The sequence below is a fragment of the Tiliqua scincoides genome, chromosome 4 (genome assembly GCF_035046505.1).
Source record: "Tiliqua scincoides isolate rTilSci1 chromosome 4, rTilSci1.hap2, whole genome shotgun sequence".
Taxonomy (NCBI): Eukaryota; Metazoa; Chordata; class Lepidosauria; order Squamata; family Scincidae; genus Tiliqua; species Tiliqua scincoides.
Window position 1 is genome coordinate 213,965,939 of NC_089824.1, and position 21,779 is coordinate 213,987,717.

Here is a 21,779-nt window from a genome sequence, read left to right on the forward strand (position 1 = left end):
GGGCCCTAAGATTGCGATGGCTGATAATAACTTTGGAAAATGCAACTGAACAGAATCACCTTAACCACAAGTCTCCATTTGTACGGATGCCTGAGTTATAATTAAATCTGATGTCTCATGGATCTGACAAATCACATTTTGGATAATTCACTTTATATACAAGAGAAGCGTTCTCCTTCCTGATGAAAAGAGTAAAGCAAATATCCTGCTTGTGGATAAATGTCAGACTTTCTCCCTCATTCTGAAAACAAATCTTGATCAAAGAAAAAATCCATTGATTGAAGCAGAAAGCTGTAAATAAAATTTCTTGCTTGCAATTTACCATATCATTACTGAAAGAGTGGAAGTATTCATTGTTGGCCTGAGATCCTCAGGTGCAGTTGCAAGATTTTCAGGTGTGTCTGCAAAGTCTGCATTTGTTCCTAGAGTTACTTCCATGCAGAACTGGAGATCTTTTTTTTTAAAGGCACTCAGGATCTTCTCCAAAATTAATAGTGGTAACTAACACTCACAGATAAGCAACTCAACTCCAAAGACTCTGACTCAAGTCTCAAAACACACACTTTCCCTGACTCACATGGAGTTACTTGTGTTTTGAAACTGGAAGTGACTCAGGGCTCAGGAGTTTTTCTCGGGAACAATGAATGTGCAGTCCTAGTCTCCTCTGCCACAGTCACCTGGGAGGAAGTCCCATTGACAGCAATGTGACTGAGACTTCTGATTACAGCTGCAAAGGAGTGGGTCGTAAGTCTCCTAGCTGCTTTGGGCGACATATGCGCCCATCCACCTTCCTGCTTTCCCACCCACCCACCCACCGCTTCTGTCCCCTCACTCATACTACCCATTCCCTCCTGATTTGCTGAGCTGGGACACCTCCTTCCTCCCTCCCTGTTGGTTCATCCATGGCATACTGCTTGGTGCTCTTTCTGAGGGTGAAATCAGGAGTTGTGAAGTGAACAGGTGTGGGTCGGTTCCTTGCTGGAGTTTATCAGGAACTGGTCAGCACTTTCTGCACTACTGCCTTCACTCTAAGAACAGCAGACCTATCGTTTACAGACAGGATGGGGACATCAAGGGAGCATTAAATGAGAACTCAGACACACACACACACACACACCACCACCACCAGCTCTGTTTTTTCTACTGAGCTGCACCTGACTTATTTATCAAAAAGACTCTGACTCGAGTCAGAATCCCAAAATGCCTTCCGCCCAGTCCCAGAAGCCACCCATTAAGATTCGTGCACAAGTCAAACGGGGTGGGGCTTGACTTAAGTCTTGCTGTGGTGGATTGGCACATCCCTGCTCGCATGCACTTAACAAGCAAGCTAGAAGATTGCCATGCCCAACCCTCTTACATACCCTGAAGTCTATAGGAATTCCAATATTCATAAAACCCCTTACAGTGCCCCCTTTTCCTACTTTTTCAATGGTTATTCACAGTTGTTTCTGTTCCCCCTCCTGCTGGTTCTCTGAAACCATTTTCTTCACCCTCATTGCATACTTCTAGCCAATCAGGTTATGAGCAAGATGACATCACAATGCTATACTGCCAGTCATATTTGGCTATATATGCTTGTATGGGCAAGAAGCTAATAGTAGTGGGTTGCACCCCTAAGTTGCAGAGGTAATAATGCAACACTCCTGGTCTTCTTGCACTGCACTGTGAGGGATACATAACAAAACATGAGAAGAAACATGAGAGCCAGGGTGGTGTAGTGGTTTGGGAGGTGGACTTAGATCTGGAAGATCCAGGTTTGAATCCCACCTCAACCACAAAGCTTCCTGGGTGACCTTGGGCCAGTCACTTTCTCTCAGTCTCACCTACCTCACAGGGTTGTTGTGAAGGCAAAAGGAGGGGAGCAGCTGTGTACACCGCCCTGAGCTCCTTGGAGGAAGGGCGGTATAAAAATGTGAAAAATAAATAAAATAAACAGAGCATCACCTGGATGTCCTGTCAATATGGGAACATATTTGCTGCTCTTTTATGCAGTGGTATGACAAGGGTTGTGTGGACATCACCGGGTAACACACTGGGGGGGGGGGTGGTAACAGTACTACTGGCCAAAATTGTGAAAATCTTTTGTTTAAATAATACCATCATGCTATATATCATTCAAAGTCTAATTTAATGCAGAATGCAAGGAAGCAATTTACATTGAAATATCTGTATTCTATCAAAAGTTATAACCAAATAACCAGAAAGGGAAAACACAATTGCCTTATGTAACAACAAGTGGATTTCTTTAACTCAAAACTGATCAATGAGACTGATTGTTCTGAGTGCCAATGTGGTGTTATGATGACACACCTGAGAACTAATAAGGTGTTAGTATGAGTCAGCTCTCCATGTCCACATCTCAAAGCTAATACTAGAACTTGAATTGTGTCAGCGTCATCAAGTTGGTTACTTTTTTTGTTGGCTACTGTTTTGTTGAGTGATTGTACTGTTATATATTTAAAGAAATAAATAGTTAATGGGGATGACACCAACTCTAGTGATGCCATTGCATTTAGGTTGGGCATATAATATTGTCATTTATTCTTTATAGTCTGGTATGGGAAGAGGAGGAGGATGTGATGAGCCCTTGTAACAGGTGATGCAAACCCTAGTGACTCCTCTGCTGCCTTCACAGTGAAACCACCATCACAGAGCAGAGAAGGAAGAAAATGAAATTTCACCAGGTTGACTCAGCAGAGTGGACGTGTTCCCTTCCAGCCACCCATTCATATTGGGGGGCCCCTTTCATCAGGGAAGATTTTATAAACAGCAGGCCACCCACAACAGTTCAGCCCTACTTTGAGGCCTGAGCACACCGTCCCTGTGACTCACAGAGCCAGCTTCCCCTTTCAGTCTCTGGTACACATTTAAATCCTGGAGTCCCTGACAGATGTTGTGGTTTAAGCTGCTGTACTTGTAAAAATGTCTTAGAACCATCAAGCCCATGCAGTGAAATAATGTGGCAGGAATTGTTTACATAAACCCTTAGGACAGCCTCACTGCAAAAATGCTGCTGAGAAATTTCACTGATCTTTTTGCAACTCTTGTAACAGCATTGGAAGCCCCTATGCATGTGTTCCTTGGATTTTCACTTGTGACAGAATTCAGTGGCAGCAGAAACATACAAGCCCTTCTGCAAGGTGAGAGATGGGGGCCATAAATCAATGGGAGAGAAGAGGATTCGCATGCAGATGGTTCCAATCAGTGGTATAGCTAGGGGGGGTGCAAAGCACTATGTTTTGCAGGGAGACTCAATGTGGTGTGCAAGCAGCCCCTTCCTCTCCCCTTCGGAGCCATTCCAGGTGGTGGGAGCAAAACAGAGGCCACCACCCAGAATGACTACGAATGGGAGGGGCCACTCCGTAGGATTCTGGGTTCCTACTGGTGATAGCCACGATGGGAAAAGTGTGGGCAGAGACAAGGAGACTCACATTTGATCACTATCAGAGTCCTCCCCCCTTAGCATGTTGTTAAGACTGACTTTAGTGGAACGCTTCAGAACTCTGCCCCGAGAAGGAAGGAAACCAACTTGTCCTCTAATAGGAATGTTATAGCATCTCCATTTGTGGGTGACAAAAAGGGAGGCACTTTGGTGCATGTTCAGGGAGTGGGAAGCAAAACTGCATTGGAGGCTGCAGTGCTTCTCCTGGCATTTTTGGGTTGGCTTCCATTTTTTTCCCACCAAAATGCTCTTCATGATGATGATGATGATGGGAGGGGGAATGGTGGCTGGGGGCAAGTGGCTTCTGGAAGGAGTACAACAACTGCCCCAAGTGAGGAAGCAATGACCGTACCAACAGGGAGTGGTAGCTACATGACAGGTCAGCAAATCATGCCACCCCCTTTCACCCTGGAACCCTCTCCCACATTCTTCTTGGAGAACTTCTGGGCCAGCCTTAGAAGGAACGCCTGAACCTTATACTGCATTTCTAACAAGAAACAACATTCAAGAACTTTTGGAAAAGTTCAGCCTTTCTTAAAAATTCTACAAGTGAAGAAACCTCCTGATTCTTCATATAACCCCTTTCAATTTTTTTATTATTCTATTTTCATAGCGAGAAGATTTTGAAAGGTTCAGCTGACGAATGTGCATGAACAGGGAAGCTGACAAACTGTTCAGGAGAAGCACTATTTGAAAAAAAAAAAACAAAAAACAATGAAGTAACTGTTTTTGAGTAGGTGACACAGGGGTAGAATTTACACTTGAAGTTGTTTCACAAACGAGCTCATTTTTATTATCTTCAGTGTATTCTTCCAAAAGACCTATGACTCACTTAATATGGTACGTGATGTGGCAACATGCTGCTTCTAAATTATAGCCACACTTCAGTGTAAGATCTATTGGTGCAATCCTGTGTGTATCTACTCAGAAGTCAGCCCCAATGTGTTCAGGAAAAATTTATGCCCAAGGAAGTGCACATAGGCTTACAGCTTAAAGGATTTTACAGTGGTGGCAAAACTTCTGGTAGTCATTGGCCAAGCCACACTAATGTCAAAGAGTGGCAGGACACGCACAAGATTTTTTAGGTGTGTTTCACTGACCTGTTCTCATTGTAACTGGATGTGTTTTAAAATGGCTTCATTAGCTTCGTTAGCATGAACTCCTTGATTGCATTTGGCTATGGAGATGGTGAAGACAGCTATGGTTGGAGGCCTTTCGGTCATGACATTGACAATTTTGTTTACTGCAAGTCAGGAAGTTCCCTGGGTGTAGGTTTTGTCCGTGACATCAAATGTGCACTTCTATCAAGGTGTGGTCTCTTGTGTCCCCTCTAAGGGGGACACACCCCTGCTCAGAGGCCTTTTGTGGCTGCACATGAATATGGCGGCATCTCCAGATTTGATGTGTGGCCATGACATCATACATCATCTGGACTTCCAGGAAAAAAAACATTAAAATGCTTATTGGGCAACAACATCCTAGGAAAGTTGGCAGAAGAGCTAAGAAAGGAGAGGTAAAAGAAGCATGGGCCTAGGAATTGAGAAAGCCTGGGTCTTTGAAGGCATCTACATTCATCTTCAGAAGGTCCCACTTCTAATCCCTGAGACCACCCCTGTGTGCTTAGCCTTCCTGCTAGACTGAGAATCTATATCAGCAGAGAAAGTCACTGCATCTTTGCCTCACCTCTTCCATCTCGCCATGGTAAGCTTCATTTCAAATTTTAGGAATGATGCATCCAGGTAGGAGGAAACACATGGAGGGCAGTTTCTCATGGGTCTAGTGAAAACTTGTAGCTGGCCACATATGGATTGGAGAAGAGCAGCTTGAGGGCACACATCAGACAGAAGAATCAGGAAGGCTTAAACTTTTCCTTTGCTCCTACTCTGCTTGAAAATTCACCTTTCCTCAGCAGGTTTCTAGCCATTTCTGTCCAACGTTGCATATATGCAACAGGGATCAAATGTGTGCCCCTGTGAGCTGGGCAGATAGTGGACATGAAGGTTTTTCTACACATGTTCGCATGTAATTTTAGACCCGTGGCCTCTAGCTCTCCAGTGTTTTGGGTTACATACATTCCAGAGTCAACCTTCCCATCAGTTCTGGGAGGTTTTCACTTGTACAATTCCTAAGCACAAGGAAATAAATCCTTCCCACATTAATTTTTCTGATATTCTGAAATGGAATACTTAACCTTTTCCGTTTGCTGATTACCTGGAGTTCTGCAATGAAGGAGAAGAAGCATTGTGAGTTTATCTTCTCTGCTTATTTTAGTCAGAAGGTGATTGGATTTGAATAAATGGCTGTTTGGAGAATATAGGTCATTTTCATTAGGATTTATTTGGCAATGCAGCCCTGCTATTCATGAATTTGGTGGCTGTTTGAAAATACTCACTATGTAGTGATAGAGAGATTTCTGAGACTTGGTCTCTGGGTCAAATGCTAGGCAGACATAGACTCCTTTAAAAGCATATAGAAAAATTTATTTACATGCTATTTACAGATTAAGAATAGATTAGGATGGATACAGTTTCAAAGTTACTTCATGGTGGATCTTTGATTTCTCTCTGAACCACACCCAAAACTCTTTTACTTATACTCTGTCACAAACAACTGACCCATGTGATATACATGTCATTTTTCTCTCCTTATTTGGCATACTGGTGCATGGTTCTAGCCCTAACTGGGAAGTCTGTTAGCCATGTATGGAGAAGTTCTTTGCATGTATGGAGAAGCAACTTTGATTTCACAAGACTCTGGAATGTTCCTTTTGGGAAAGGTATGACGCACATGTTTTCTCTGCAGGTCATCTTGACATAATGACTTTTTTATCCTGGTTTTAACAGAAAAACTAGTCACTACTTTGGCTCCAATTTCGAGTGTTTTTCTTATCTGAGAAAAGTTAGGTTAACCCTTAAAATCTCTATCAGTAGTTTGCACAGACAAACTGCAATCTGGATTCACCAGTTAATGACAAAGTGCAGACGAAGATCTTTTGAAAAATGCATCATTTTATTTAGATGTAAGATTGGCAGCTTGTCACATTTATAGTTCTGATTGTATTTTGCAAGTTTAGCAATGACCAGTGGTTGAAAACACTAGTAAATAGCATTAAAGTTAAAACTGTGCAATTCATCGACAATCAGAATGACTTTGAACATGAAGTTTATACAGTTATTTTCACTGTGTCTCAAACTGTGGGTCAGGACTCACTAGGTGGGTCGCAAGCCAATTTCAGGTAGGTCCCCATTCATTGCACTATTTTATTTTTAATCTGTGAGACTTGATGCTACCATGGTATGTGACTGCATTTGAGAAATGTTACAGCTCTATACTTTTAACAGGCTACTATGTACTTGCTTTTAACAATAATAGTAAATGGGGCTTACTCCTGGGTGAGTGTGGGTAGGATCACAGCCTAGAATTGTTAAAAATTTTCCTGCTTGATGATGTCATTTCCGGTCATGACATCACTTCTAGTGGGTCCTGACAGATTCACATTCTAAAAAGTGGGTCCTGGTGCAAAAGGTTTGAGAACCACAGATTTATATGATCATACTTAAGTGTATCCTCTTATTTGACTGAGGAAATGGGCTGTTTTTCCGAATGAGGTGCAGTTTTTTTTGCAAGAGCAGGGAAATTGGCTACTGCTATCCTGGTTCATATACTGCTGAGCTGCTGAGTGCTTTGTGATGCGAAAAGACTGAGCAACTCAGAGCCCAATCCTATGCATGTCTGCTCAGAAGTAAGCCTCATTGAATTAAATAGTTCTTACTCCCAGGAAAGTGTGCATAGGTTTGCAGCCTCTGAAATTGGCAATATCTCCGAAATGTCTGATACTGATATCTGGTGTTACTGGGTCTCTCCCTCTTATAATTTCTATGGGTTTGCTCTTTGTGTCTTGCTCGACTTTGAGAAAGGGGGGCATTATTTTAAAGGGGTTCCCAGAGAGATCCACAACTCAAAGTTTAATATCCGAGCCACAGCATGCCCACTTCCAGAATTGGTTGAGAACTTCAAGAGACTATTTCCACACCCAAATTCACAACTGTCACTGCAAAGAATACATTAGTGCTGCAAATGTAACCTCAGTCAACGCAATGCAGGTGCTGACTGGGAACCCAATTCTGAGCTCCTCCATGCCCCAGCTGGAGGAAGGCTGTTTCTGCCAGTGGGCCAGGGCTGTGAGATAACCCCAGTAATTTCAGTTAGCAGAATGCAAACATGTGGTTGGTTCCTGATTGCTTAGCATCTCTGTAGGTGTCAGCAGTTGTTGTAGCGGAACCGCACAAGATCCCTTGAGGAGACAGAGTGTGGTGTCAACAGTGGCCCCTCGCTCTGACAGGTTTGGGAATCATGAGGTTAACACCAGGTGCTGCACACAACTGTAGCCACTTTGAGGCAACAAGGCCCTCAGGGATAGCAGCAGAAAGCAGCACCTGGAGGAGGGAGTTGGGGGGGTGCAGAAGGAAGGAGCTTGGAGTACAGAGGATGGATGGAGATAGACTGGTTAACTGACTAGCTGACTGACTGACTGACCAAATGGAGACTGCTGGAACAGAGACTGCTGGAGACTGGTGTGTGGCTGCCATGCCCAAGAGCTGCTGAGAACCAAGGGGTTGCTGTGGAGGTCAGAGAAGCTGCTGGCAGGAGAGGGGAGGATGGAGGACCTCTGCAGGTTGAACAGGCAAGCTACCCTGGTGGTGGACTCCAGCCATGCTGCAGTGCAGAACCACGGCCTTTGTTGGGGAAAGAAGGGGACCTAAGGGTGCAGTCCTAACCAACTTTCCAGCACTGGCATAGCTGTGCCAGTGGGACATGTACTAAATCCTGCAGTTGGGGGGCAGTCATGGAGGCCTCCTCAAGGTAGGGCAATGTTTGTTCCCTTACCTCGGAGTTGCATTGCCCTTACCTCGGTGCTAGAAAATTGGTGAGAAGTGCGCCTAATTAACTTAAAGGGCGCATAAGTTATATAGGCAAAGCTTGGAATGGGAATTTGACAAAACGGTTGTGAGCCACTTAGCAAACACACACTTGCACAGCGCTAATTGAGATGCCTCCTACCTCCACTACCTCCTCCCAACCATCACTGAGAAAGGTAGACTTTTCCCCTGCTCCACAGAGGTGGTGGGTAGTTTCTGCCACCCAACTGGCCACTGCCAATGGTCATTGGGATCCAATCTAACATCCTATGCACGCTTACTTGGAAATGGATTCAGTGGGACTTTCTCCCAAGTAAATGTGCAGAGGAGCACAGCCGCTATGATTTAACATACTGCATAAACAAATGTAGCAGCAGCAGCAGCACATACAGCTGAGACATGGCATTTACTTGGTGTTTTGCCCCTCTATGTATGTTCCATACACACACGCAGCTGTTTAATGGGCAGCAGATTAAATTGTGTCCCCCAGCAACATCACTTTTGGCTCTCTTCTTGCCAGCTCTCATTAAATCAGAATGGCCTGATTTGGACTGAACTTGGACAACAAATCTCCAAGGAAGGCTCAGGTCACTCTCAAATACAATACTGGCCATCCACTGTTTGGCAGTTTTCCCTCTCCAATCTATATTTATCATCATATTTGTGTGGCAATCGGGTGCAAGAACGGCGGCTCCATCCTCCTTTTTCTCACCATCTCTGGCCTCAAAGACTTGGGGAGGGCAGGAAGAGCACAAATGTTTGCATAGTTTAACTGTTCTGTATGTAATTCCAAGAGACGTCTGTGCATTAAAACTTAGCTCTTGCCAAAGCAGTGGTGGGAGGGCAGAGTCCTGGGATGAAGAAGGGTAGGCTGGGTCGATCTGAGCAGAGGATCTAGTTGTAGCCCCAGCAGCAGATACGAACACATGGAGCTTTCTTCTGTTATGCAGTTATTTCTTTCACATCTCTCCCCAAACTCCATTTTCTTCACATGAAGCTTTTGGCACAATTCCTTATGGCCCAATCCTATTTGCCAGCTATGCTGGTACAGTGGCAGATGTACCAGTATATGGTATCGCAAATGTAAGCAAATACAAAGTGCCGGCAGAAAGGCCTGCATTATCCTACCAGCACCAGATCTGCTGGTACAGGTAAGTTCTGCACCAAGTAGTGCAGGGGTAGGGTAGGGCTGGGAGGGAGTTAACGAGGCAGGGCAGAATAGGGGGCTGATCAGGCCCAGAAGAGGTGCAGGATCAGCAGAGGAGGTCTCCACCATATACTGTGCCTTCCCCCCCCCCCAACACAGGGCTTCTCAGACTTGTGCCAGCAATTTTGCTGGCACAGATTCATGTAGCCCCATTGGGCAAGTTGGTGCTCAACATGGAGTAAGGGAACAAATGTTCCCTTACCACAATGAGATCTCCAGCCTGCTCCTAAGCAGCACAGGATACAGCATGGGCCATGCAGCCCCACTGCACCGGCACTGCCCATCTAGTCTGGTCCAACAAGAAGCTGACGGAACATACCAAGATCCAGGTCTACAGAGCTTGCGTCCTGAGTACACTTCTGTACTGCAGTGAGTCATGGACTCTTCGCTCACAACAGGAGAGGAAACTGAGCGCTTTCCACAAGCGCTGCCTCCGATGCATTCTCGGCATCACCTGGCAGGACAAGGTTCCAAACAACACAGTCCTGGAACGTGCTGGAATCCCTAGCATGTATGCACTGCTGAAACAGAGACGCCTGCGTTGGCTCGGTCATGTCGTGAGAATGGATGATGGCCGGATCACAAAGGATCTCCTCTATGGAGAACTCGTGCAAGGAAAGCGCCCTACAGGTAGACCACAGCTGCGATACAAGGACATCTGCAAGAGGGATCTGAAGGCCTTAGGAGTGGACCTCAACAGGTGGGAAACCCTGGCCTCTGAGCGGCCTGCTTGGATGCAGGCTGTGCAGTATGGCCTTTCCCAGTTTGAAGAGATACTTGGCCAACAGACTGAGGCAAAGAGGCAAAGAAGGAAGGCCCATAGCCAGGGAGACAGACCAGGGACAGACTGCACTTGCTCCCGGTGTGGAAGGGATTGTCACTCCCGAATTGGCCTTTTCAGCCACACTAGATGATGTTCCAAAACCACCTTTCAGAGTGCGATACCATAGTCTTTCGAGACTGAAGGTTGCCAACATTAACAACATTATGCATACATAAAACACAACAACGCCAATTCCCTAGGTCCTAGGTAGATCCCAAAGGACAGACTATAACAAGCCCAGCATAGGCTGTAAGGTTGACTGTGCTCACCCCAATACCTCAGTACACTGGCAGAGATTGGCAGGTGCCCTGCTGCTGAGTTTGTTAAGCAAAAGGGTGGGGGAGACTTGCAGTCGCATTGTAGTTGCATTCAAATGATTTATTTCACAGTATATGAAATGGCTTGACAGCTTCTTCCATCCAGCTGTGAGGTTAACTATTAAGTTCTAAACAAGGCTTTCTATCAATAAACATGGTAACAGCGCCGTAGCCTCCGCATCTCAAAGGCAGAACTCGCATTTCATTCAAGATGTTGAATGATATATAAATAGCTGTGTCTTATGCCTCTCTGACATACCTAAATTCTAGCCCTCCTCTGAGAACCAAAGGTAGGAAGACTAACAGTCCTCTGCTTCCCAGCTCTCAGGGCTGCAGCAATGCTGAAATGGTGACCGCTGAATCCAATGGGGCTGGGAAGCAGCGCCAGATCTCCTCAGGATAGGGGAGCCGACGCTTATACTTATGCTTCCTTATCCCGTGTAGTGGCCAGGTGTTCCCAATGGGTCTCCTTATAGAATTCTTTGAAAAGGTCAACAGGCATGTGGATTCTTATAGAATTCTTTGAAAGGATCAACAGGCATGTGGATGTGGGAGAACCCGTGGACATTATATATCTGAACTTTCAGAAGGCGTTCGACACGGTCCCTCACCAAAGGCTACTGAAAAACTCCACAGTCAGGGAATTAGAGGACAGGTCCTCTCGTGGATTGAGAACTGGTTGGAGGCCAGGAAGCAGAGAGTGGGTGTCAATGGGCAATTTTCACAATGGAGAGAGGTGAAAAGCGGTGTGCCCCAAGGATCTGTCCTGGGACCGGTGCTTTTCAACCTCTTCATAAATGACCTGGAGACAGGGTTGAGCAGTGAGGTGGCTAAGTTGGCAGACGACACCAAACTTTTCCGAGTGGTGAAGACCAGAAGTGATTGTGAGGAGCTCCAGAAAGATCTCTCCAGACTGGCAGAATGGGCAGCAAAATGGCAGATGCGCTTCAATGTCAGTAAGCGTAAAGTCATGCACATTGGGGCAAAAAATCAAAACTTTAGATATAGGCTGATGGGTTCTGAGCTGTCTGTGACAGATCAGGAGAGAGATCTTGGGGTGGTGGTGGACAGGTCGATGAAACTGTCAACCCAATGTGTGGCGGCAGTGAAGAAGGGCAATTCTATGCTTGGGATCATTAGGAAGGGTATTGAGAACAAAACGGCTAGTATTATAATGCCGTTGTACAAATCTATGGTAAGGCCACACCTGGAGTATTGTGTCCAGTTCTGGTCACCGCATCTCAAAAAAGACATAGTGGAAATGGAAAAGTTGCAAAAGAGAGCGACTAAGATGATTACGGGGCTGGGGCACTTTCCTTATGAGGAAAGGCTACGGCGTTTGGGCCTCTTCAGCCTAGAAAAGAGACGCCTGAGGGGGGACATGATTGAGACATACAAAATTATGCAGGGGATGGACAGAGTGGATAGGGAGATGCTCTTTACACTCTCACATAATACCAGAACCAGGGGACATCCACTAAAATTGAGTGTTGGGCGGGTTAGGACAGACAAAAGAAAATATTTCTTTACTCAGCGTGTGGTCGGTCTGTGGAACTTCTTGCCACAGGATGTGGTGCTGGCGTCTAGCCTAGACGCTTTAAAAGGGGATTGGACACGTTTCTGGAGGAAAAATCCATTACGGGGTACAAGCCATGATGTGTATGCGCAACCTCCTGATTTTGGAAATGGGTTAAGTCAGAATGCCAGATGCAAGGGAGGGCACCAGGATGAGGTCTCTTGTTATCTGGTGTGCTCCCTGGGGCATTTGGTGGGCCGCTTTGAGATACAGGAAGCTGGACTAGATGGGCCTATGGCCTGATCCAGTGGGACTGTTCTTATGTTCTTATGTTCTCCTCGAATCTGCACAAGCTATTAAGCTACCCTATTAAGTTATTAAGGGAGCGCAGAATTGAGGAGACCCATGTCAGGTCTCCCAGACCAGGAGGGGGAGTTAGGTTGCCACCATCTCTGTCCCTCTCCCAACCCCGCCTCACCTTCCCCCTGCCCTCCTCCCACTTCAGAATGCCTCCCCCCATCCTGACTCACCATTCTGTTGCCCGGCGCTCACCCGGAGCTCCAGGCGGCTTTCAACCGGCCTCTGCCTGGCCCTGGTTCAGTGCATGTTCGAGCTGAGCCTGTGCCAGCCCAGTGGCGAGTGTCACACTTATGGCACTGGGCCAGCACTGGCCCAATTGGATTGGGCCCTAAGAACCCAATCCTATGCATTTATACTCGGAAGTAAGACCCATTATAGTTAAAGGGGTTTACTCCCAGGTAAGTGGGGATAGGATTGCTGCCTAAGGGCCCAATCCTATCCAATTTTCCAGTGCTGGTGCAGCCATACCAGTGGGGCATGCACTGCATCCTGTGGTGAGGAGGTAGTCACAGAGGCCCTCTTAAGGTAAGGGAACATTTGTTCCCTTACCTTGGGGTTGCATTGGAGTTGCACCAGTGCTGGAAAATTGGATAGGATTGGGCCCTTACAGCCCAATCCACACTTTCTTGGGAGTAAGCCCCATTGACTTTAATGGAACTTACTTCTGCATAGACATGCATAGGATTGGGCTGTTAATCAGCTGCTTTCAGTTACAGGTACTTACCGGAGTACTTTAAGACTCCAAAAATGTTCATGTAGGAGAGCAATCCCCCTTCCCTCCCACATTTCAGAACATTATTAATTTTGAATGGATTTTCATCAAACATTTTATCAAGGAGTGGGCGTCAGCCTCAGCGAGGACAACTCTGGGAGAAGCTGGATTTTCTTCCAAAACGTGGAGAGTATGGGTACAGAATGTATATTTTAAAGCGTTGCCTCTGAAACGCAGGTTAAAGCAACATTTGAACCTAATCTGAAGATTCCTCAAGTGAAATAACTCAGGATTCTGAAGGGCCGTCAGAGTTTCAGTAAAAAACAGAAAATGTTGCATTTTAAAGTTGCAATTTTCACAACATTTCACAAAAAGCAGCTGCAAGGGAGTGATCGTGACCAGGCCCGAGGTGGGTGGGAAGGGCTTAACCCAGAGATGCCTAAACTAGGCATTGCAATGCTTCAGCCAAAAAGAAAAGATTGCTGGCCCCATAAATGGCACTGGGGCCTCGTGGTGGTGCTGCGGCATCCCTGCAACCGTGCCATGTCATGAAAAGGGGTATTTTTTTACTTACTGTAGGTCTCACCAGCCCTCCAGAGGCTGCGGGAAACCTGCGGACCCCTCTGTGGGCCTCCCCATGCCTCAGAAGTGCTGCTGATTGCGACCCCAAACCCACTTTCGATTTACAGACAAAAACTGGAAGTGGGTCACAATCGTGATAGGCAGCTGTTTGGAGGTGTGGGTAGCCCTGCAGGGGGGTCCGCAAACTCCCTGTACCCTCTGGAGGGCCTGTGCGAACTGCAGTAAGTAAAAAAAAAAAAAACCCTTTTCTGCAGCATGATCACAGGAGAACCAGCACCACCCCCCACAATGACTTACGAGGTCTCGAACTCTCCTCGAGTTCCCAATCGCCTGGAGAGTTTGGGAACCTCTGTCTTAACCCTTTTTGCCCAACACCATTTCACTGCCAAAAATCATCCCACTCCAAAAAGTTGACAGTGCTAAGCTTGAAGTATTTAAAGATAAAGCTTCCCCCCCGCCGCGTGTTAAGCCTAGTCATGTCCAACTCTAGGGGCAGTGCTCATCTCCATTTCTAAGCCAAAGAGCCAGTGTTTGTCTGTAGACGGTTTCCGTGGTCATGTGGCCGACACGACTAGACGCCTAAATGCACGGAACACCGTTACCTTCCCACCAAGATGGTACCTATTTTTCTACTCGCATTTTTACATGCTTTTGAACTCCTTGATTGGCAGGAGCTGGGACAAGAATGGGAGCTCACCCTGTTGCGCTGATTCCAACTGCCAACCTTGCAGTCAACAGGCTCATCGGCTTAACCCGCCGTGCCAAACCGTCCCTCTTCAAGTATTTAGAGCACCCTAAAAAGCACCCCTAAACACTTTTTACACCTTCCCCCACAAACGCTCTGTTAAGACTGAGTTAAGTGGCATTGTGACCTCACAGTGGGTGCTCCCACGATCATGCCATGCCACAAATTTTTTACTTACTGCAGATTGTGCCAGCCTTCCGGAGGCTGCAGGAAGCCTCTGTAGACCCTTCTGCGGACCTTCCCATGCCTCAGAATCGCTGCTGATTGTGATCGCAATCCACTTCAGATTGGATGAAAACAAAAATTGGTTCGCAATCATGATTGGCAGCAGTGTTGAGGTGCAGGTAGGTCCAAGTGGGGGTGCAGGCTCCCTGCGCCCTCCAAAGGGTTAGCACAACCTGCAGAAAGTTGTTTTTTTTAAAAAAAAAGACCTTTTCCATGGTGTGATTGTGGGAGCCGCCCCTCCCCCAACCCCTGCAAGGACTTATGAGGCCCCAAAGTCTCTTGGAGAGTTTGGAAACCTCTGGCTTAACGCTTTCGCTCAATGCCAATTTTCTGCCAAAAATCATCCCACCCCAAAAAGTTGCAGCCCTTCACGGTGCTGAGGTTCAAGTATTTTGAAACCCCTCCAAAAAAGCACCCCAAACACTCTTTAAGAAAACCCCCATAGATGCTGTGTTAGGACTGATACTTAGAAGAAGACTGTAATGATGAGTATTATGTACGACAGAGTCTATATTTGTTTACAATAAGCAGTTTCTCAAAAAGGGATGGTATTGATTATGCCTGGAAGGTCAGGGAGTCGAAAAGGCAGCTAGCAATTCAAACCCCTGAATTGACTGGTTCTGAAGACTGTGTCTTCCTTACAGCACAAGTTTGTACAAGTCTGCTCAGAAGCAAGGCCCACTCAATACAATGGAACTTACTTCCAGGTAAGTGTGTACAGTATAGGATTGCAAACCTCAGTAATGGAATGAGGGTTAGAGGAAAAAGGAAAAGAAGTTGTCACCTGAAGGAAATAAGTGGCCCAAAAGTGAGTCCTGTGTTTCTGAGTAGAAGGAATAGGGGGTATGAAGCCACCAGCCCCTCCTCTATAACGAAGGCAGAGCCTTGGGCAGTCATGTGCCCCTCAGGCTCTGCCATAGTTACACCTCTAGCTTTGCATGCAGGAAGTTCTAGATTTAGTCCCTGCCATTTTCATGCAGGGCTGGTAAAGATTCATATTTGAAACCCTGGAAAGCCAGTACTGACCAGTGGAGATTGTACTGTTCTAGGTGGTCAATGGTTTGACTCAGGAGAAGGTAACTTAATGCAATCATATGATTAGCAGGAAGTCAAACAGAAGAAAAGATGTTCTAATAAGCTGTCCTCCCAACTACTTACCTTCTTAAGAGTTAGATATTTTCTCTTTCAGGCTGCAAACCTATCCATGCTTACCTGGGAGTGAGCCCCATTGACTACAATAAGACTTACCTCTGGCATGCATAGGCTTGGACTTCCAGGAGAGGTGTGATTGTTTCAGTAATAATGAAATAAATACACATAACACCAATTTTTGCACTTCTCATCTTTGTAAAAAAAAATTAATAATAATCCAAAATCTGCAAAAATAAATAAATAATAAAAATGGGCTGAAGGGGGGAATGCATGGGTGATGACTTCGGCTGCAGCTGCTGACACTATGCTACCTCTTTCACCTACCTGTTTTAAATAAAAACTTTTAAGACCACCTCTTGCATTCAGTCTCCTCCATTCACCAGCCCTGCACTCAGTAGTGTAGCTGGGGGGGGAAACAGTTAATACTGCAGTGTTGGCAACCTTCAATCTCGGAAGACTATGGTATCGCACTCTGGATATGGTGGTTCTGGCACAGTGTCTAGTGTGGCTGAAAAGGCCGATTCGGGAGTGACAATCCCTTCCACACTGGGAGCAAGTGCAGTCTGTCCCTGGTCTGTCTCCCTGGCTGTGGGCCTTCCTTCTTTGCCTCTTTGCCTCAGACTGTTGGCCAAGTGTCTCTTCAAACTGGGAAAGGCCATGCTGCACAGCCTGCCTCCAAGCGGGCCGCTCAGAGGCCAGGGTTTCCCACCTGTTGAGGTCCACTCCTAAGGCCTTCAGATCCCTCTTGCAGATGTCCTTGTTTTGCAGCTGTGGTCTACCTGTAGGGCGCTTTCCTTGCACGAGTTCTCCATAGAGGAGATCCTTTGGGATCTGGCCATCATCCATTCTCACGACATGACCAAGCCAATGCAGGCGTCTCTGTTTCAGCAGTGCATACGTGCTAGGGATTCCAGCTCATTCCAGGACTGTGTTGTTTGGAACTTTGTCCTGCCAGGTGATGCAGAGAATTCAGAATACTCAGAATTCAGAATACAGAATATTCAGAATTCAGAATACAGAATATTCAGAATTCAGAATACAGAATATTCAGAATTCAGAATACATTCAGAACACTGCAGATGCTGCAACATACCATCTAAGCTGCCCCTCCGACTCACCATCGAAGTCATTCAGGCAGTGATGACAACATGCAGGCACTCTCTGAACCAAAGGGCATCTCCTGTTCATTACCATTGCTGCCCAGAATGGCTCTTACAATGAGTGGGAGGGGCCATTTACACGGTTCATTGTGGCCCCTGCAGTACTTACTATTTTGCCCCCATCTAGCTATGCTACTGCCTGAACTTGCCTGCCCAATCAAATCTGAGTGTTGATGGAGAAGAAGCAGCAAGGTTCTTGAGTTCTCCTGTGCCTTTCACCTACAGGCTGGGCTGCATTTGAGGGAGAGATTCCACTGCAGTCACAGATGGTCGCAAAGAAAACATCACTCCCCACTCAGATACCCCAAGAAGTATGAATGCAGCCCCACCACATGCCATCTATTGTAATTATAAGAACATAAGAAGAGCCCCGCTGGATCAGGCCAAATGTCCATCTAGTCCAGCTTCCTGGATCTCACAGTGGCCTGCCAAATGCATCAGGGAACTCATAAGACAACAAGGCTCAACTTGTGTGTCCTGGTGCCCTCCCCTGCATCTGGCATTCTGAGATAGCCTACTTCTAAAATCAGGAGCTTGCACACATCTATCATGATTTGTAACCTCCAGAAATTTCCTCCGGAAATTTGTCCAATCCCCTCTTAAAGGCATCTTTAAGGCGAGATGCCATCACCACTTCCTGTGGGAAGGAGTTCCACAGTCTGATTATTTGTTGGCAACCTTCAGTCTCGAAAGACTCTGGTATCACGCTCTGAATGGTGGTTCTGGAACAGTGTCTAGTGTGGCTGAAAAGGCTGATTCGGGATTACATGCTGGGTAAGTTATCTTGCTGTCTCCTTCAGATTCTTTAACCTTAAGTTTTACATGCAAGAGTTCACTTATTTTTCAGCTACTCTTTTTTTTAAATAGATAAATAAGCCAGCAAGCATCTCTTCTCTGGCACAAACCTGATTTACCTCTGATATTTCTTCTCCCCTTGGGAAATTCACGTCTGTTTCTGGCATCTGTCCCCATTTTCCTTTGCAAATACTGAAAGAAACATTAATTTTGTGGCTATTTTTTAAAATCAGTCTATTTTGGTCCATAAATCATGCTTTTAGTCTCGAGGAGAAGCTGAACCCCTGCGCATCGATACCATTTCAAAAATGGATTTAACAACTCATGCTAAAAGAATAATTCATAGGGCTGTGGGGAAAAAAATGCAAAATAGAGACACGTTAATTTAGTGGTTAGACAGAGCTTTCCCTGGAACAGCCATGATGAAGAACAGCCAAACAATTGAGCAAAAGTCGGTTTGGGTGAAATTTACTGTGGAAATCATCACTAATATGGCTTTAATTTTTTTTTTCTTTTAAGAAAAGCTATTTAGCTGCCTCTTGATTTACATGTATTCCTTCTGAAGACTCACCCCAATCGCATTGGATGTTGTAAAGGAAATTAATAGTTTTAATATGCTCAGACCTTGGCAATATTCAGGATCTGCTCCTGGATCCTTGCCCTGGGCTATCTCCACTCAGACACCACCTTGCAGCATGGGAAAACTTGGCAGCATGCCTTCTAAAACTGGCAGAAGTTCAGGAGCTAGCTGTGGTGGACTCCACAGTGTGAGCCTTGCACTTCCTCAGTATTAAAAAGGACCTGCAGGTGTGTTAATTCTCCAGGTGAAATTAAAACCATTCTTGCCTCCCTTTAGTGTGTCTTCCAATTTACTTTAAAACGCACTTACATTTTTAAATAGAATTTTAATGTATTTTTTTACCACTGTACCCGGGTCATAGCTGAAACCAGCTCCAGTTTCAGGCCTGATCCTGCTATGGTGATCCTCCAGATGGCCCAATCCACTGAGAATGGGGCCACATCTCCGTGGAAGAGCAGACGCTTTGCCTGCAGAAGGTTGCCTGGTCCATCTTTTCTAGGTAGGATGGGAATGGACCCTTGCCTGAAATCCTTGAAAACCACTGGCATGGAACATAAGAAGAGGCCTGCTGGATCAGGCTAAGGGCCCATTTAGTCCATCTTCCTGTATCGCGCAGTGGCCCACCAGATGCCTCAGGGAGCATACAAGACAACAAGATACCTGAATCCTTTGCATCTGGCATTCTGAAACAGCCTACTTCCAAAACCAGAAGGATGCATGTGCCCATCACAGCTTGTAACCCGTGATGGACTTTTCTTCCAGAAATCTGTCCAATCCCCTTTTAAAAGCATTGAGGCCAGACACCATCATGACATCCTATGGCAAGGGGTTCCACAGATTAATTACACGCTGGGTAAGGAAATATTTTCTTTTGTCTGTCCTAAGTTTCCTGAGACTCAATTTGAGTGAATGTCCCCTGGTTCTGGTGTTATGTGAGAGAGAAGAGAACATCCCTCTATCCATCAACTGGCAGCTGATGTAAATATGACCTGTAGAAGCAGGTTTATGGGGGGGGCACACCTTTTGGGTCTTGCAGTCACTGTGCAAGTGCACCTGAAAACATTCCCAGCACTCTCCTATATCTGCTCATTGGAGGGGGTGCTCAGGAATGGTGCGCAAGCTGTCAGCCATTCCTGGTCTTCTCTTTAAGGAACCATTGGTAAGCTTCCAAGCAGGGAGGTACAAAGCTTAGAGTTTTATGGAGTTCTCTGTTTTGCTCTCCAAGCTCTCAAATATCCACGCACACCAGCGGAGTGTCTCAGATATCCTTGCTTTCCCCAACAAATCCAGAGCATGCAGGGTGGCTGCTTTCCCTTTCCCATTGAAACTGCATAGGGGGCTGCAGCATGCACAAAATCAAGTAACACCACTGGGGGTTGGGACCATGCATTCCAAATGTGCTTCAAAATGGACACTGCATTCAGAGATTCATTCTGATCTGCATTCAATCGCCACTCCCAGCTCTTACTTAGCTTGGGCACGAATGTGTGCATTCAGCCACTGATTTATATTTTCTTATTTATTGCCTGACAAAAGTAAATAAATCAGAGAGAATTGGATGTCAGGATAATTGTCCGCACCAGCAAAATGACAATATCCCCATTTGAAATTGAACCTGATGGCTTACTGCATTACCCCTGCACCCAACAAGCCCTGGTTTCCCTGAGACACGGGTTGAAAACCAGGTGCTTTAGCAATGCAGAAGAATGAGCTGAATGGTGATTTGGGTTGGGGAAAAGGAACGAGCTCCCTCTCTGTCAGATCCTTCTTTTATTGGCTACGGTCTGTTCTTCCTGATTTATCTTTTTGGGCAAAAGGGTTAATGCGGTTATACTAGATGCTACCAAAGTGCCTGCATCAGTCTAATGGCTCTGACAAGGCTCTCCTTTTCTTCTAAACTGAGAGCATCGTCAAGACTCTGTACTGTAAATAGCACCACTTAGTGGCAGAATGACACTTTAAAATGCCTATTTCTCTCAACTCAGCCAGGCAATGATATTTGAATTAAGTCAATGGAATACCCACCTAAGCATGTTATTCTGAGCTTTTGTGGGTCTGCACCCCCACCATCTGATGAGCTCAAAGCAGGTCACAACAACCTGTGACGTTGGCTTGGTAAGGATTTAAACCTGCATCGATGCCATCTACTCTCAGTACTGGATTCTCAGCTTGCCCTTCTTCCAAAGAGTTGGCCTCACAATGACCCTGTGAGGTAGTTGAGGCTGAGAAAGAGTGGCTGACACAAAATCATTCAGTGAGTTCCACGGCTCAGTTGGGATACGAACCCAGCTTCTCTCTGCTCCTAGCCCAACACATTAACCACAGAATCCACTGACCTGCACCTAGATCACTGAGCTGGAGTGGCAAATGATGGCAGGGAAAGAAATCTCAGAACCACAGAACCCAGCAAAGGGTGCTGCTTTTAGAAGCTTAGGGGGCTAATTCTCATTGACTTATAATGGCCCAATCCTATTGATGGGCTGCACCACTGAAACTAGTGCTCCAACATGGTACATGGTTTTTGGCGTTGCAAAAGGTGCTCCAGAAGCTTGCAGAGATGCACACTTCCCAAACCACCAAGAGTGCACCAGCAGACACCACCCACTGGTGATGGTGAGTTGGCAGCAAGGGTGGAATGGGACAGGGGGAGGGTGGAACAGGGTGAAATGGGGGTGGGTGGGAGGCGTGTCAGGAGGTGGGCGGGGATAGCACCAGGAACAGTTGACTTGCACCAGTCGCTTTCCCCTTCTTAGCCTCTTGATACATCCCAGATAAAGAGCTGGCACAGGTTCAAGGAAACCCATTTTCCCACCTGCTTATACCACAAATCACAGGTGGATTTGGACCTGTTTATTGGTCAAGTTGCATTCCACTCATACATTTTCATATTCTGAAGCTTATATTTTATATGAAAGGAGGTTGAAGAAGCAGCAGCTGAAGAACTTCAGTTATTTGTTCATTTTGTTTGTTTGTTCAGCATGGATGCATTCCAACGCTGGAGCTTTCAGCTGGGTGTGCAGGAATGAAAACAAAAAATAGTGCACGTGAATAGGGAAGGCTAACAAATGTATTCAAAAAATACATGCTGCATATAGGGAGAAGTTGGTTAGACATGGTCCAAATGTCCCCACAGGCTGAATGCACTCAACAACTGCCTCTAGGAGCTACACAAGGATGGAATGCCTACATGTAGGAATGTCTATATACTGAATATATATGAGCTATCCAGAATCAGGGCACTGCT